This window comes from Staurois parvus, unplaced genomic scaffold, assembly GCF_062004578.1.
Source record: "Staurois parvus isolate SC_StPar_1 unplaced genomic scaffold, SC_StPar_1.0 ptg000131l, whole genome shotgun sequence".
NCBI lineage: Eukaryota > Metazoa > Chordata > Amphibia > Anura > Ranidae > Staurois > Staurois parvus.
The window spans coordinates 2,548,606-2,563,611 of NW_028317927.1; the positions used below are offsets into that span (position 1 = coordinate 2,548,606).

The 15,006-nt window shown below is 40.3% G+C and overlaps 1 protein-coding gene and 1 long non-coding RNA gene across 2 annotated transcripts in view; one reads left to right on the forward strand and one right to left on the reverse strand.

Moving 5' to 3' along the window:
- Window positions 1–15,006, forward strand: part of SLC9A9 (solute carrier family 9 member A9) — a 931,015-nt gene that overhangs the window by 314,414 nt on the left and 601,595 nt on the right. The window lies entirely within an intron of this gene.
- The window catches only part of LOC149466330 (uncharacterized), a 140,039-nt gene continuing 127,959 nt past the window's right edge, over window positions 2,927–15,006 (reverse strand). The window contains exons 4-5 of the long non-coding RNA XR_016312076.1: window positions 6,402–6,568; window positions 2,927–3,049 (exon numbers count right to left, since the gene is read on the reverse strand). This is a non-coding gene — a long non-coding RNA (uncharacterized LOC149466330). The remainder of the gene's footprint in view (window positions 3,050–6,401; window positions 6,569–15,006) is intronic.

Consider the following 15,006-nt stretch of genomic DNA (forward strand, 5'->3'; position numbering starts at 1 on the left):
ATTCAGCTTGCCTCATTTCTGCCCATTTACCGTTATTACGGTTGCTACACAACCCCAGGTCGTGACAATCCTGGACAGTTTGCTTGGTGGCAAGCAAATAGCTTCCATGATATACATTTCATGCTCTCTCCCACTCGGATACTCGCCTTTGAAACTCTGCACTCTTCTTACAATATCCCATTGCGGGAACATTTTGGATACCTTCAACTCTGCCACTTTATCAGTACATTAATACAGACACATTCGGGCCCCTACAGGTTGACCCCCTTTGAAAGTCAATGTAGACATAGACCCCATGCTCCGGGCTTAATTTCTCTAGTCTACTCTTCCATTATTTCTCATAGAACTCCTCCAGTTCATTCTTATCATCAGCGTTGGCAGTCGGAACTCGGGGGCACTCTAGATCAGCAGGATTGGTGGATCATGACCCAACAATTATCCAAATGTTCTAGGAATGTTATCATTCTAGAAAACGCCTATAAGGTTCTTTATAGATGGTATTACACGCCTGCTCGTCTGGCTCGTTGTATTGCCACATATTCCCCGACTTGCTTTCGAGGTTGTGAACAAACGGGTACCATGGTCCATATTTGGTGGACTTGCCCCAAGGTGTGCAGATTGTGGATCAGAGTTTACGCCCTTCTCCGCACTATGTTTCACACAGACATTAAGCACAACCCGTACGAAGCGCTGTTATTTAAACCATTAGTGGGCCTACTTCATCCCGAACAGCAGCTGGCATCGCACTAATTCATGGCCACCAAGCTGACGATAGCGAGGGCTTGGAAGACTCCCCTCCTCAGCTTTGAGGCTGTCAAAAACCGGATGAACTTTATAATGGTCAACGAAAAGTTGACAGCTATACTGTTAGACACCCATACAAAATTTTTACAGACATGGCGTCCTTGGCTTGATATAGCTCAACCGTCGAGATTCGACCAGTCCCTCTTGTCAATATAAACCTTATATACCGGTTTATTTTTTTTTTTCTCATTTCTTTTTTCTCTGCTGCGGTCCCCCTGGAGCCCCCCCCCCCCCTTTTTTTTTTTTGTTATTGTTGTTTGCTTGTCTTTCTCTTTGCTCTTTTCTTTCCTCTTATCTAGTCTGTCTTCTTCAGGCTATTTGTGCTGATTGTGATTCCTGTTTTGAGTCCTGTACCAGCAACACTGCATCCATGTGCTGGACTCCTTAGAGAGCCCTGCGTGTTAAGTACCTCTCTGTATTCAGAGAGGTTCCTTCTATTTTTCTCGCATTCTGTATGCAGATACAGTAACAATGTTTCCTTAGAGTTCATTATGTTATTGATCTCTAAATGTCTATCATTTCTGAAATTTATTGTGTTTTCTTCCTATACGGCACTTATGTACGCAGTTTATTTTCATGCTTTCTCATCAGTACATATTCTGTATTCATCGAATCCTTTGTATGTTATATTCCTGCTGGTCATTTCATATGTTTTTGACTGATTCTCTGCTGTTTCCTATTCTATATTAAAATTCTTTGTAAAAGAAAAATGGCTGCTGAAGCGCACGCCAGTGTGGTTGTGTGCTCCCAGGGAAGTGCGCCAGGATTGGCGTCACGTCTGGTACTGGCGGAAATGGCTGCTGGAGTGCACAAGGTCTTAATACTTTTAGCTAACATGTTGATATATTTCTTGTAGTGTCAAATATTTATACACCCACTGTTTACACCCATTTTTATATCCTTTTTATATCACTCTTACACCTCCCCCCTTTTTCATATGGGGATTTGTCCCCAAAACACATCAGCAGGCCTACCGTACTATCAGTCGGACACTGCATTCATGTGGCCATCTCCATAGTTTACAGGCTTTACATACATGCTATGTTTGAGTATGTTTCTTGTCCTATATTAAATTTCAAATAAACCTTGGATAATGCACTAGGTGTTTGTGCCACCTGTATGCTTTTTTCTAGTTGTTGATTTCCCCATCTGAGGAGGGCTGCATCTCTGGAACGCTATCCATAGGTTCTGGTTCTCCTGACCTTCCCTTGGCATTCATTCCATTCCCTGGAGCACTGGAGAGTATATATTTTTGTACATTGCTTTGTGATACGCAACTGTCCCCTAATCCTTAATACCAGTGTTGGTCAATAAGCAGCAGAATCATTTACAAGTTAGACCCTTATACAAGCAGTATAAACATTATATTATTTAAAAATCATATTTCGTTAAATTTAAAGTTTATTTGCAGGGGAATGAAAGGCAGTTTAGACAAAATTAGATTTTTCACAGAATCATGCTCTTCTTCTCCTTGTGCATTATTAATTATAATTGGATGGAGTGATAGCAACAGCTAGCAAAGGTTTCACTATGACCAGCATGTACTCCTAATTTCACGTTAATACTTTAAAGTGTTGGCCAACGACAAGGGCAGACCTGCCACATAAGCAGTATGTAACGAATCCCATGCGGAGTAATAATTCACTATTATAGTGGATGCAATTATTTTTATCACAGGGACCGTGAAAAGGTAGACATTTATATCATGGTGAACACATTGTCAATCATGAAAGTAAAATCAGAAAAATAAAAACAAAAAAAACAAAAGTTCTGCATTTTCACTTAGCTGCATATATGGCAAAAAGAGCCAAAATTGGCAAAGACTGCTTCTGTGTTCATTATGGAAAGTCCATATATGGAATCCAGATATGTATATATCTTCAGTATTCTTAATCTGTATCTTCTATCTTTAGAGGTATCAAACTAATTCCTTCCAATTCATCAAAATGTGGTGATGGAAGCATGAATAGCAGAAATCCTGAAGAATAAATGTGCAATGAATACAAAGATCCTTGAATAATTGCTAAATGCCTGTCATAAACTTTGCAGTGTCAAGATGTATCCTATTAGTAAATCATATGGCCATTGATGGAGGAATGTAACATAATAAAATTATATATTACCTTCTTAGCAGATCATCATCATCACTTGGATTGATTAAAGTAGATTCACAGTGTATGGCTGATTTCAATTGGCAGATATTTCTTATATAAGGTATTTTCAGTGGATAGCAATAATTATGGTTCTAAAATAAATAAACAAATGTTATAGCAACAAGTTCACATGAAAATCATGGGCACTTCCAAATAAAGGAAATAATTACCCTAGTAGAGACCATAATGTTTCCACTGATGAGATATATATCTGAGTAAATCCTCTGTGGTGATGAGAGATGTGTTCTCCTTTATACCAAAAAATGTAGAACTATTGTAGAGATCTTGATTGTGCACTAAGGTACTAAACATTCAAGAGACTTGCCTAAAAAGGGCTCCAAAAATTTATCTTTTATGTAAGAGCAAGGCGGCTCCTTTATGGGGTTCTTAGGACTTGTCCTGTTTGCATATAGTAATGCTTATGAGATAAAAAAATCAGTATTCACCTGTAAAAGGCCCAAAAATTTCTCTATATAGAAGAGTGCTGGAATTCCCAATTGAGGCTCAGAACATATAGATCCCGTGTCACCTATATAGCAAGGTATAACTTAGCTCTATTCAAGGGTTACTTGCCACCGGTGGAAGTCAACTAATGCCACTTGAATTTGCAGTGAACTCCTGGGAGTCATAAATACTTGTGGTTTTCCATCTTGCCTCATGTTTGTCCAAGATGGAGGCATATGGCTTGCCTCTTTCCCTCATGGACATCGCAACATGGAAGGATGCAGAGCGCGATTATGTCACTACGTTGACACGTTTCGTTCGCCAATCATCATGGACTTCGAAAGAACTGGGAGGGGATAACTCTTCTCATTCCTTTTTATAGTGCAAAATGTGCATATTTCCATCATTTTGTTTCTCTTGTGTTGAAATGTTGTCACTACATTGTTAATCCAAATTTAATTATAAAACAAATATGATTGGCATTGAGCATTAAAGAATGGTCCAAACATTAGATTGAGATTCAGATAGTATTACATAAATGTCTACATTTTCATGATCCATGTGATCTTAATAAAAATAATTGCATCCACTATAATAGTGAATTATTACTCCGCATGGGATTCGTTATATACCGCTTTTGTGGCAGGTCTGCCCTTGTCAGTTGCCAATATCTATTTATATGTCGTTTGGTTTAAGAATCCATACCCTATTAGTGGTGAGTCGGGGAAATGCATTTCAGTGGGTGGATACACCCTGTCTTTTGGCACTTTTTTCTTTTTTGTATAACACACATACAAACACATGCACACACACACGTACGTGTACACACACATGTATACACACACACGTACACATACACACATGTATACATACATATACATGTACACACACATGTGTATATACACACACAGGCACATGTATACAGCATTATGAAAAGTCACAGTACCTTAGCTTCCATCACACAGCCAGGTACTGCACTCTAGGGGGAGGCAGAGGGCACAGAAGACACTCCCCTTCCTTTTTGCTTTCACTTTGCTCAGCGGTCTGATGGCTCCCAGTGCGGCTGGGGATCAGGAGCTCGGGCTCAAGTAACAGCCATTCTCCCCATGGTACCCAGTTGAGAGGCTGTTCTAACTGTTAGGATCCATGCACACTGGTTGTTTTAATAACACTGGTAGCATTAGCTGTGTAAAGTCACGTTAAAAACTTGAGTTTTTCAGCGTTTTTCTTTAGCATTTTTGCATTAGCATTTAGCATTTTTCAGCATTGCATTTTTTAGCTTTTGTTTCCAACAAAATATAAATAAAATTATTGCTAAAAAAAAGCCCCAAAATGCCGGTTTGCTGAATTTTTCAGCCTTAGAGCATTTTTACAGCTAAAAACTCTAGAAACCCTCTAGTTCTGGGGTTTTATTCCAGCCAAAAAATGCCCCTGCCAAAAAACACTGATTAAAGCCTATGGACACATGGACACATAGGATAAGATGCTGGGGAGTTTACTGGCTGTAGAAAAAAATGCCAAAAGCTGCAGCTGTAAAAACATCCAGTGTGCATGAGGGCTTAAGGCACTGCAGGGATAATATGGTTGGGCAAAGGCCACTGAACAAATGTTAACTACCTGTGCAACACAGTTTTAAGTTTTTACCTTGATTGACAACTGCTGTTATAATCTGATACTGCAGCTGTGCCAGTCATGCATTACACATAACAGTGCTGTAAGAACCCAATTCAGTTAAAGAAAACTTAAAAATGTTTTAATTTGAAAAAAGATTTGCTTGACTTTTTGTTGACTCAAGAAACTTTTTTGGGATATCATAATGATGATGTTAAATTGTACACACTTCTCTGCCAATATAGTTTGTGTGCAAATTAGCCCATCAAAAGATAAATAAAATTAAAATGAGCTCATCAGAAGATGAAATTAAATTAAAAAGTTTTCTCTGCAATGCTCATCTTGAATCCAGAAGTGCAGTACTTTTCCAATAGTAGATGTTCATAGTCTTCAATGATGTGAGACTGCCACCATCATATAACCCACTTTCTCTGAGCCCAGGCTGTCATGGAGTCACCCCCAGCTTGAAACTGCATTGTGAAAAAGAAACAGTTCCCTCTGTTGCTTCTTTCTTTCTCACCCCGAGCTCTGGTGTACAGGAACTGCAGGAAGCGAACATCAAATTCAGGTACCTAAACTGACCTGGCTCATTTTCAAACTTATTTATTATTTATTTCAGCTACTTATATAGCGCCATCAATTTACGCAGCACTGTACATATATATTTTACATTCACATCAGTCCCTAACCCTCAAGGGGTGTACAATCTAAGGTCCCTAACTTACATTCATACATACACATGCCAATTTAGACAGGATCCAATTACCTACCAGCATGTCTTGGGAGTGTGGGAGGAAACTGGAGGAAATCTACACAGGCACAGGGAGAACAGGCAAACTCCAGGCAGGTGGTGCCATGGTTGGGATACAAACCAACGACCCTAGTACTGCCAGGTAGAAGTGCTAACCATTTAGCCACTGTGCTGCCCAAACTTGAAGCTTCACTTCAGGAAAGAACTAAAATGTTACCACAACTCCCTCGCACCCCTCTATAACCTATGCTGTAGGAATGGAAAGAATGGGTGGGTGGGGGGTTACATAGATCCCACAGTGGGGCTTTAAATACTGACTTGAACTCCTGAAACTAGTTGATGAATCAGCTGCAACATGCATATGGCATTAAACACTTTTTGTGCATCCAATTTGTTTGACTCAAATCTACCAAAATGAATGCGAAAAGCAGTACAAGTGTCTTTTGTGCTGTGCCTGTGCTATCAAAATTGTTGAGATGATAGTGTGTAGATGCCAAAGCAATGTTTTTTTTTTTATGTAATACTACTCTCCATGGTGGAGCAGAGGATAGTATATCATTTTGTATCCAATGAGTTAGAGTACATGTAAGAACATGTTTATTAACCAGCAACACTTTATATTCAGAGACAATGCTTACCTCCACGTGTTGTGAGGACAATGCTTTAAACGCTGCCTGTTGTCATTATACTGTAGCACTGCCATCATATTGCTCCATTTAGACTGCGCATCCTTTTTTGTTTTTTCCTGCAATTGATTAACATTCCTCCTTGATGTAGTTTTGCTGCGGCCTGAGGCTCAACTGGCCTTGTGGACAATGAAAAAAAATATTCAAGATTTAAGATCAAATATAAATTTATTTTCGTTTAAATTTTTATAGCTCCCAGGCAAACAATCTTTGTAGAAGGTTACAATAGATTCGTAGCATTCTGCAAATGCTTTTAGACCTTTGAGTCATATGTATGAATGTATTGCAATTATAGAAAGATAGATACTCTCTGAAGTCAGCCCAACACCCACACATGAATATTTGCATTGGTCGTGAAGTCTACCTACAAACTATAACAGCTATGAGGAAATCACTGATAAATAGTTTTCCATTATTACATCAATGTTCCACAATGTAGGTTATTCTGGAATGCAGGAGAAATATAACAAGGAATGAATAAAATATATTTTGTTTTGATGCTGCTTTTATTGAGTTCAGGAGCCAGGAATGTGAACACTTTAGCTTGCACTGTTCCCATTATATCTCATAGAACAGCGTTGATCACAGAAATCTAGTCTTTTTAGCTCAGAGCTGTGTTACTACTCGAGCTCCGAAAGATTTTACCCCCTTCATGACCATTTTTTACTATACGGCACTGCGCCACTTTAACTGGTAATTGCGCGCTCATGCAATGCTGTACCGAAACAAAATTTATATATTTTTTCACACAAATAGAGCTTTATTTTGGTATATTTGATCACCACTGGATTGTTAATTTTGTTTGCGATATAAATTAAAAATATCGAAAATATTAAATATATATATATATATATATATATCTTTTTTTTTTTTTTCTGCAATAGAACACATTCAATAAAAAAATTCAAATTTCATAAATTTTGGCCGAAATGTATTCTGCTACGTCTGTGAAAAAAAAATCCCAGTAAGTGTATATTAATGTCTACATTAATATGTGTGTATATATATATATATCTAGTGTCTACAAACTATGATATATATATATACTGGAATTTTTTTAAAATGTATTGTTTATACTACTAATGTTGGTGATTAGCGACTTAGAAATGAATCATTGTTAAGAACTTTCTGACAGACTCCCGATGTGTACAATCACAGCGGGTGTCGGCCTGGGGGGGTTCATGTATGCAGGCACCTTTAAACCTGGAAGCAGGCAGCGATGTACCAGTACGTTGCTTTGCCTGCATGGGCCGTCCATCCACAGTACATTGCAGTCAGGTGGTACACAAGTGAATATTGCTGACAGTCTGTGGGTGAAGTGTAACTGAGTATTAGAGTATCTGAACATTTGAACCTCAGTAGAAAGTTGTAAATACAGTAGAGCTGAAGTGGGATCCTGAAATTTCAGTTGCTGATATTGATGAAAATGGGCCACCTTTGCTAACTATTACTGGGCACATTTTGTTGATGCATGTGACTTGTGTAGCACTACCCCCTTAGGAGTCGCTGAGTTTTTTGGGTCCCTCTATAGTCCTGCACAGCCAGGCAACATGCATTTCCTTCACACAGACTTGCATCCAGGAGACAAGTAATCAGCCCTTAAGCTTTGTTTTGAAGTTTATTAAAGGAATTGAACTTGGATGGGGTGAGGGGATGAACAAGGGTAATGGCAACAGAGGAAAAACTCCTTAGCAAACTCATTACAGCAAAAAAATCTCTTTTGGGGAGCTAGCTAGCATCTCCTATAGTACCACCCCATACCCCAGATGAATCTTCTCCTCATCCAGCAGTACTGGGTGTTTCCCTGGGAAGGGGATCAGGTGCCTGCCACTGCAGTGTGAACAGTCCCACCAGAATGCCTCTTTCCCCTTACTGTCCCAAAACAAAACATGTTATAATTACCTGCTCTGTTCAAAAGTTTTGCACAGAGCAGCAGCAATCCTCCTCTTCTTGGGTTCCCCACCAGTGCTTCTGGTTCCTCTCCCTGCTGAGTTTCTACCATAGCAACCTGCTTGCTATGGGGGCACTCGTGTGGGCTTGCTCCCAACCCAGCTCTGTGCATCCATAAGACACACAGAACGCAGCTTGGCCCCTGTCCCTCACTCCCTCCTGACTGGCTGTGATTGACTGCAGTGGGAGCCAGATGGGGCTCAGGTAAGTATAAAGAGGACTGGGGAGGATGCATGAAGGTAGAAAAACCTTCTGCCTTTAGAACCACTTTAAAGCAGAGAGTGCTGGGGTCAAGACTATGTAAGTGAGTGCAGTAATAAATCAATTAGCATTAATCAGGATAAATTGCAGTTGCAGACACTGAGATCCTCGTTTGACCTTAAAGTTGTTGTAAAATTCAAAACATGTTCTACTTACCTGCCCTGTGTAACAAGATTGCAGAGATGGTCTCTCTCTGCTTCCTTGGCATTCATTGTGTTTTAACTTTGAGAACCACGATGATAATGCATTAAATGGGATGGGGGGCAATCCTATTGGCACTGTTAAAGTGGTCCTAAAGGCTGAAGGTTTTTTACCTTCATGAATTCTATGCATGAAAGTAAAAAATAACCTTCAGTGTGCAGCTGCTTCCCCCCCAATACTTACTCGAGCCCAATCGCAATCCAGTGATGTGCATGAGATAAGCAGCTCTCCTAGGTCTCTCCCTCCTCATTGGTTTAGGCACAGAAGCCGGAGCCATTGTTGATCACAGCCAGTGAGGTGGGATCAGGGGGTGGGGCCGAGCTATGCTTTGTGTGTCTTATAGACACACAGATTAGGCTCGGGAGTGAGCACGCAGGAGTGCTCCCAGAGCAAGCATCTGGCACTCAGCAGGGGAAAGAGCAAGGAGCGCCAGCAGTAGACTTGAGAAGAGGAGCATTGGGACTGCTCTATGCAAAACCATTGCGCAGAGCAGGTAAGTATAACATGTTTACTATTTTTTAAAAGAAAATATCTGAACCTTTGGTATCACTTTAAGATGTCATGCACACAGGATGTCCTAAAAACACTTCTCCTCTTAGCACCAGCGCCTTGACACTTGTAAAGGGTTTAGGCACATTTACAGGCATCAAGCGCTTGGACTTTGATTCATTTCAATGGCCAGAATATTAATTTATTCTAGCCATTGAAATGAATTAACACTCAAGTGCTAAACGCGTCTAGCGTTAACACATGTTTAGGCGTGTTTAGACACCTTTTTAGATGCGTTTACACACGTCAAGCATTTTTTCTGCCAAAATGCTGCTGAACCTAGCAGTGTTTTTTTTTTTTACAGCTCCTAAACGCCCCTGTCAATAAAAGCTTCCAAAAGTCTATGTGTGCATAGGGGTTTATTTACTAAAGCTGGTTCACTCAGAATCTTGTGTACCTGTGCATGGCAGCCAATCAGCTTCTAATCTCAGCTTGTTCAATTAAGGTGCAGCAATAAAACCTGGAAGCTGATTGGTTTCGATGCAGAAGTGCACAAGATTCTGAGTGGACCAGCTTTAGTAAATAAACCCCATAGGATAATATGGATATTTGGAAGCTGTAAACAAAATAAACTACTGACGCTCATAAAAGTGACTGCAAAAATGCCCTGTGTGCATGAGGCCTTAGTCATAACATTGTTAAAGTTGTACTAAAGCAATCACAATACAGTATAAACATTTTAACATCTAAGTAGTAATAAAAAGTTTGCCAGTAAATTGTAAGTTTGTTAAAGAGGAGCTCCACCCAAAAGGGGAAGTTCCGCTTTAAGGACTGGTCTTCCACTTCCCGTTAAGGATTGGCACCTTTGGGGAGTGGGTAGGGTTGCCACGTCATCCCTTTAAAACCGAACACATTAGTTACACAGGTTCTGAGGCTAATTTAATGCACATAGAGTTTAAATGCCACCTTAATCAGCCACAGAACCTGTGTAATTAATATGTGTTCAGTTTTAAAGGGATGAGGTGACAACCCTAGGAGCGGGTACCCGAAATTGACAGGCACCACCCCTACTTGCGCTGCAGTCGCCTAGGCAATCGGAAGTGTAAGTTGTCCTCCCCTCCTCCTTCCCCGTAGTTTTCTGGAACACGTGACAGGTTCCAGAAGACTACTGGACCATTCAGAAAGCGCAATGCTACTCACACATGAGCAGTGGGCACCTGTGAAGCCTCAAGCTGTCACAGCCGGGTGCCCAAACTGAAGATGCCAGTGGTGGGAACATAAGACGACTGGTAAAATGGGCTGTGGGGAGGACACCGCGGGATCGAGGGACAGGTGAGTGGCTGTTTTTTTTTAAAAAAGAAGTCAGCAGCTACAGTTTTTATAGCTGCTGCCTTTTTATTTTATTTTTTTTACACTTTTGTTTTTTGTTATACTTTGACTGGAGCTTTAAGGTCTGTATTTGATGCCTTATACTGGGAATGTTTGAGAAAAGTGCTCCATACTAATCAAATGTGTTTATCTTTAATGCCCCATCTTTGTGGTGACCTCTCTATGTCCAGTATCTGCAGGGTTTATAGCTGCATCTAGTGGGAAATCAGGATGCCGCTGCAAAAGGCGACAGGTGTTCCAAGACAAAGTTGCCTGTTTGATAGCTGCCTAAGGAGAACCAGACACCAATTTGGCTTTCTTCGCCTTGCTGTAGATCAGTAATGATTGAATGCTCATCGGTTGCTGTGGCATACTGCAATTTGGACACTTGGACCTGCATTACTATTACTCTGCATTGACTGTTCCTGCACATTTCATCTGTCACATTATCAAAATGAAGGAGGTGCCCTATAGATTCAACATGATATTTTCTTGTCAGTTTGCTTTCATAATGACTAATTTAAATACAAGTCTCCTTGTTTTCAGTTTGCAGCTACCACACATTATTTTTAGAAGATGTATTTTCTTCCCTTAGCATAACAACCCCGAATCATTAGTTACTGCTTCCACCAGACAGCAGTCTGAGCCATTTGTGCTGTTATCACTTGTCAGCTTCTGAATTTCTGAAACAGTAGATGTCTGTGGTTCCCCTGGTGACATGAATAATGCAATTTGATTTGACGCATTACAGCCCAAAATGACATTGCCAGCTCAGAAAATTGTCTTCTTTTGAAAATGGCTATAAGCATATTTCCCAGTTGGATTTTTCTGAAAATTCTGCAGGGACAAAAAAGCTGGTCGTTTCCGAGAATGAGGCAATAGAAAATCTATAACGTTTGAAACTGCCAATAAGCCTTTTAGGGAAATGCGCAATGTTTAGAACTTTCTTTTATCCAGAATATTCAGTTTGCAGCTGTGAAATCCATCCATAAAGCCAGGGAAATTCATGATCTTCCTGAATGCCAATGAAGTTCACTTTATTTAGTTATAGGTCACTGTATACTGAATGCTAATATTGTCATAATTAAAGATGAGCATCCATTGCACAATCCTCTGAGGCTCAGTTATGTAAATTCAATGTGTAGTTTTGCGTAGAAGTTCCTGAAGACTACAGATGTCCTTCTATTTGTATGCAATTAACAGTTTGTATGAAATCTGAACACAAGAAAAGAAGTACCACTGTATGGGTCTGTGCCGACTGGCTTCGGTTCTTCATAGATGGGTTTTGTATTCACATATGAGTCTATGGGAATGCAAAACCTGCTCAAAGCAAGTCAGGTACAGGTGAGAAGGAGGTCAAATGCAGGTTGAATGCAGCTGCTGAATTCTGAATGATCTCAGCAATGTCTCAAACTGATGCTGTTGACGCAAGCCAAAACCCCGTCGATACAGGCCCTAAATCAAGCCATGGAATAGATATTAATGAAAAGTTAGGTGTACATTCAATTCCTGTCCATCCCATGTTCAGCATCTTACCAGAGATGACACTTAGGGCCCATTCACACTAGGAACTGCATGTAAATCGCACAGAAACCATTTCAGATTCAAATGCAGTTCTGTGCAGTGCAATTTCAGCCATATTCATTTTAAATTGGCTGAAATTGCACCGCACAACACCAAAAGCAGTGCATGCACTACTTTTTGAAACGCACGGCAACTGCATCGCAGGGTACTTTTGTACCATGTGTTCCAGTGCGGACAAACGCATTGTGTTTGCGACCTGCGTTTGGGGTGTCATTAACTTTGATATGTCCTCCACAGAAGATCACAAAGGCATTACGATTAAAATGTAGTGTGGGAAGCCACGTGGGGGCACGACTCTGCCATACTGTTTTCTAGTGTGATTGGGCCCTTAGCATTCTTTGTGATACTGAGATTCCAAATCTCACAAGAATGTGTTCCTGACACTTCCAGCAGTGTCAAATGATTGTGTCTGCCCTCTGTCTTTTACAAACAACAACAAATTTCCCAGCACACATACCAGCTAGCCTGCAGAAAACAAATTAGCCCTGTCTAACTGTTCGGCTCCATGCACACGGGGCGTTTTAATAACGCTGGTAGCAGTAGCTATGTAAAGTCACTTTAAAAAAAGTTTTTCCGCTTTTTTTTTGTGTTTTTGCATTAGCGTTTAGCTGCATTTGCATTTTTTAGCGTTTTTTTAAAAACACAAAAAAAATAATAGTTCTTGCTCAAAAAAAGCCAGTTTGTTGCATTTTACCGCATTTTTCAGCGTTAGAGCGTTTTTACAGCTAAAAAAGCTCTTCTAGAAACCCACTAGTTCTGGGTTTTTTTTCCAACCAAAAAATGTAAAAAACAGCCGCTGTAAAAATGTCCAATGTGCATGAGGACTTCATGTCAACAACAAAGGGTTTAGTTGCACTCGTTTGCACGTATATGTGGAAGCCGTAGTGCTTCGCCAAGGCTCCTATGTATATGAGACACTGTGACGAGGCACTGTGGCTTTCACATATATTTGCAGATGTTCACACCGTTGTGACTTCAGGTGCCACATGCTATTTACAAATCGCACCTGAAGTCACACCTAATATATTTCGATGGCATTGTCTTAATAGGTGCAATTTCAAGTAGCGCAGTTTGAAAATAGTTATTTCATTACTTTTTTACTGCTTCAATGCGATATAATACGCCTAGACTGTGAGGTACATGGCACTGAAATCGCACTTGTGTCTATATCAGTGCTACTCTGAAGTCGCGCTTTAAGTCGGACCAAATCACACCACTTTGAAATCACATTTGGTGTGAACCAAGGCTAAAACTTCTGTCACTGACATGAACTGTTAGACAGGACTAATTTGTTTGTGCTGGGAAATTTGCTGTTGTGTGTTATGTACTAAGCCCCTTCCTTGTACACCTTACTGTAAAGCCTAGTTATAGATTGGGGTAGTTGCCACTTCTCTGCACAGCTTGTCAGCGGAATTGCCCGCTGTCTCTGCCTCTCAAGGCCACTTAACACTAGAACAGTGATCCACATTTTAGTGCAGCTGGAAAATGCAGGTCAATGCAAGGACACCTAAAAAACTATTGTTTTTTTATGTGTCCTGTGTACACCACAATGCTGTGTTTACCTGCATTGCGTACAACGCAGGTCAACACATGTAAAACGCATGTCAATGCAGCGTAACACAATGCAACACAAGTAAAGGGAAAAAGAAGTTTGCTTAATTTATTTTGTCCAGCCATACCAGTGGCCATCTTTGGGGGATTGGGAGTGTAAAATCCAGACAAAAGGTCCAAAACTGCTGTTTACTTTCATGTTGTGACAGCAATGGATGTACCCAATAGTGTCTTCTTGTTTGCTCCAATCTCCTCATACACCTCCTTAGTATAGCTAGCGCTATCACAATGATTAGGGCTGTTGTGCTAGACATCTTGTTTACACAAAATGGAGAAATCTCTACGCAAAAATTCTCCAAATACAAATGTCTTCCCTCATCACACTCCTAGGATTGTAGGCCGCACGCACTCACACAAACAATCGATACTATTACCCGAATTCAGGTAAGTAATTAGACCGAAAACCAAGTATGACAAGAAAATGGCCGCGGTATTTTATTGGTTTACAAATTATCATATAAAAAACCATGAATAATATCTTTATTCACCTAAGTTGATAATCCATTAAAGAACAAAATTCAGCTCAGTTATCAGAACTCAAGCAATAATTAAATAAAAATTTCAGCAAAATGTCCCCCCCAGAACCCGGGGTGACAGAAAACCTCATAAAATAACTGCGAGGGAGCTGTTTTGCAAAGCTGACCAAATGCCCTGAATGATATTCCTGCCGATCCTTATATAGTGATCCCAGACTTCCAAAAAGTTCCAATAATTCCTATTGGATCATTTCTCTGCCTCAGCCCGGTATTTCACAAATTTAAAGAGACAGTACAGTGATTAGCAAAAATCACTGAATATGCCGAAAAACATGTTTTAATAGCTAGAACAGGTATAAAGCGGCGGCCCAATCCCACAAAAGTGTGCCCAAAGTGTGCCCAAAGTGTTGGGCCCACTTTAAACATTCTCCACACACAGGATGTGATGTCAAATGCATGTCAACACACTTTAAAATGCATGGAAATGTACATGCATTTTCTGTGCATTTTAGCAAAGTTAGTGTGAATTCACCCTCAGAGTTGCGGCAGAAGGGGAGGGAGAGTAGACATTGGTTGGAGAGCTATATCTCACAGCTAGGAGGCTCAGGCATTTTTCC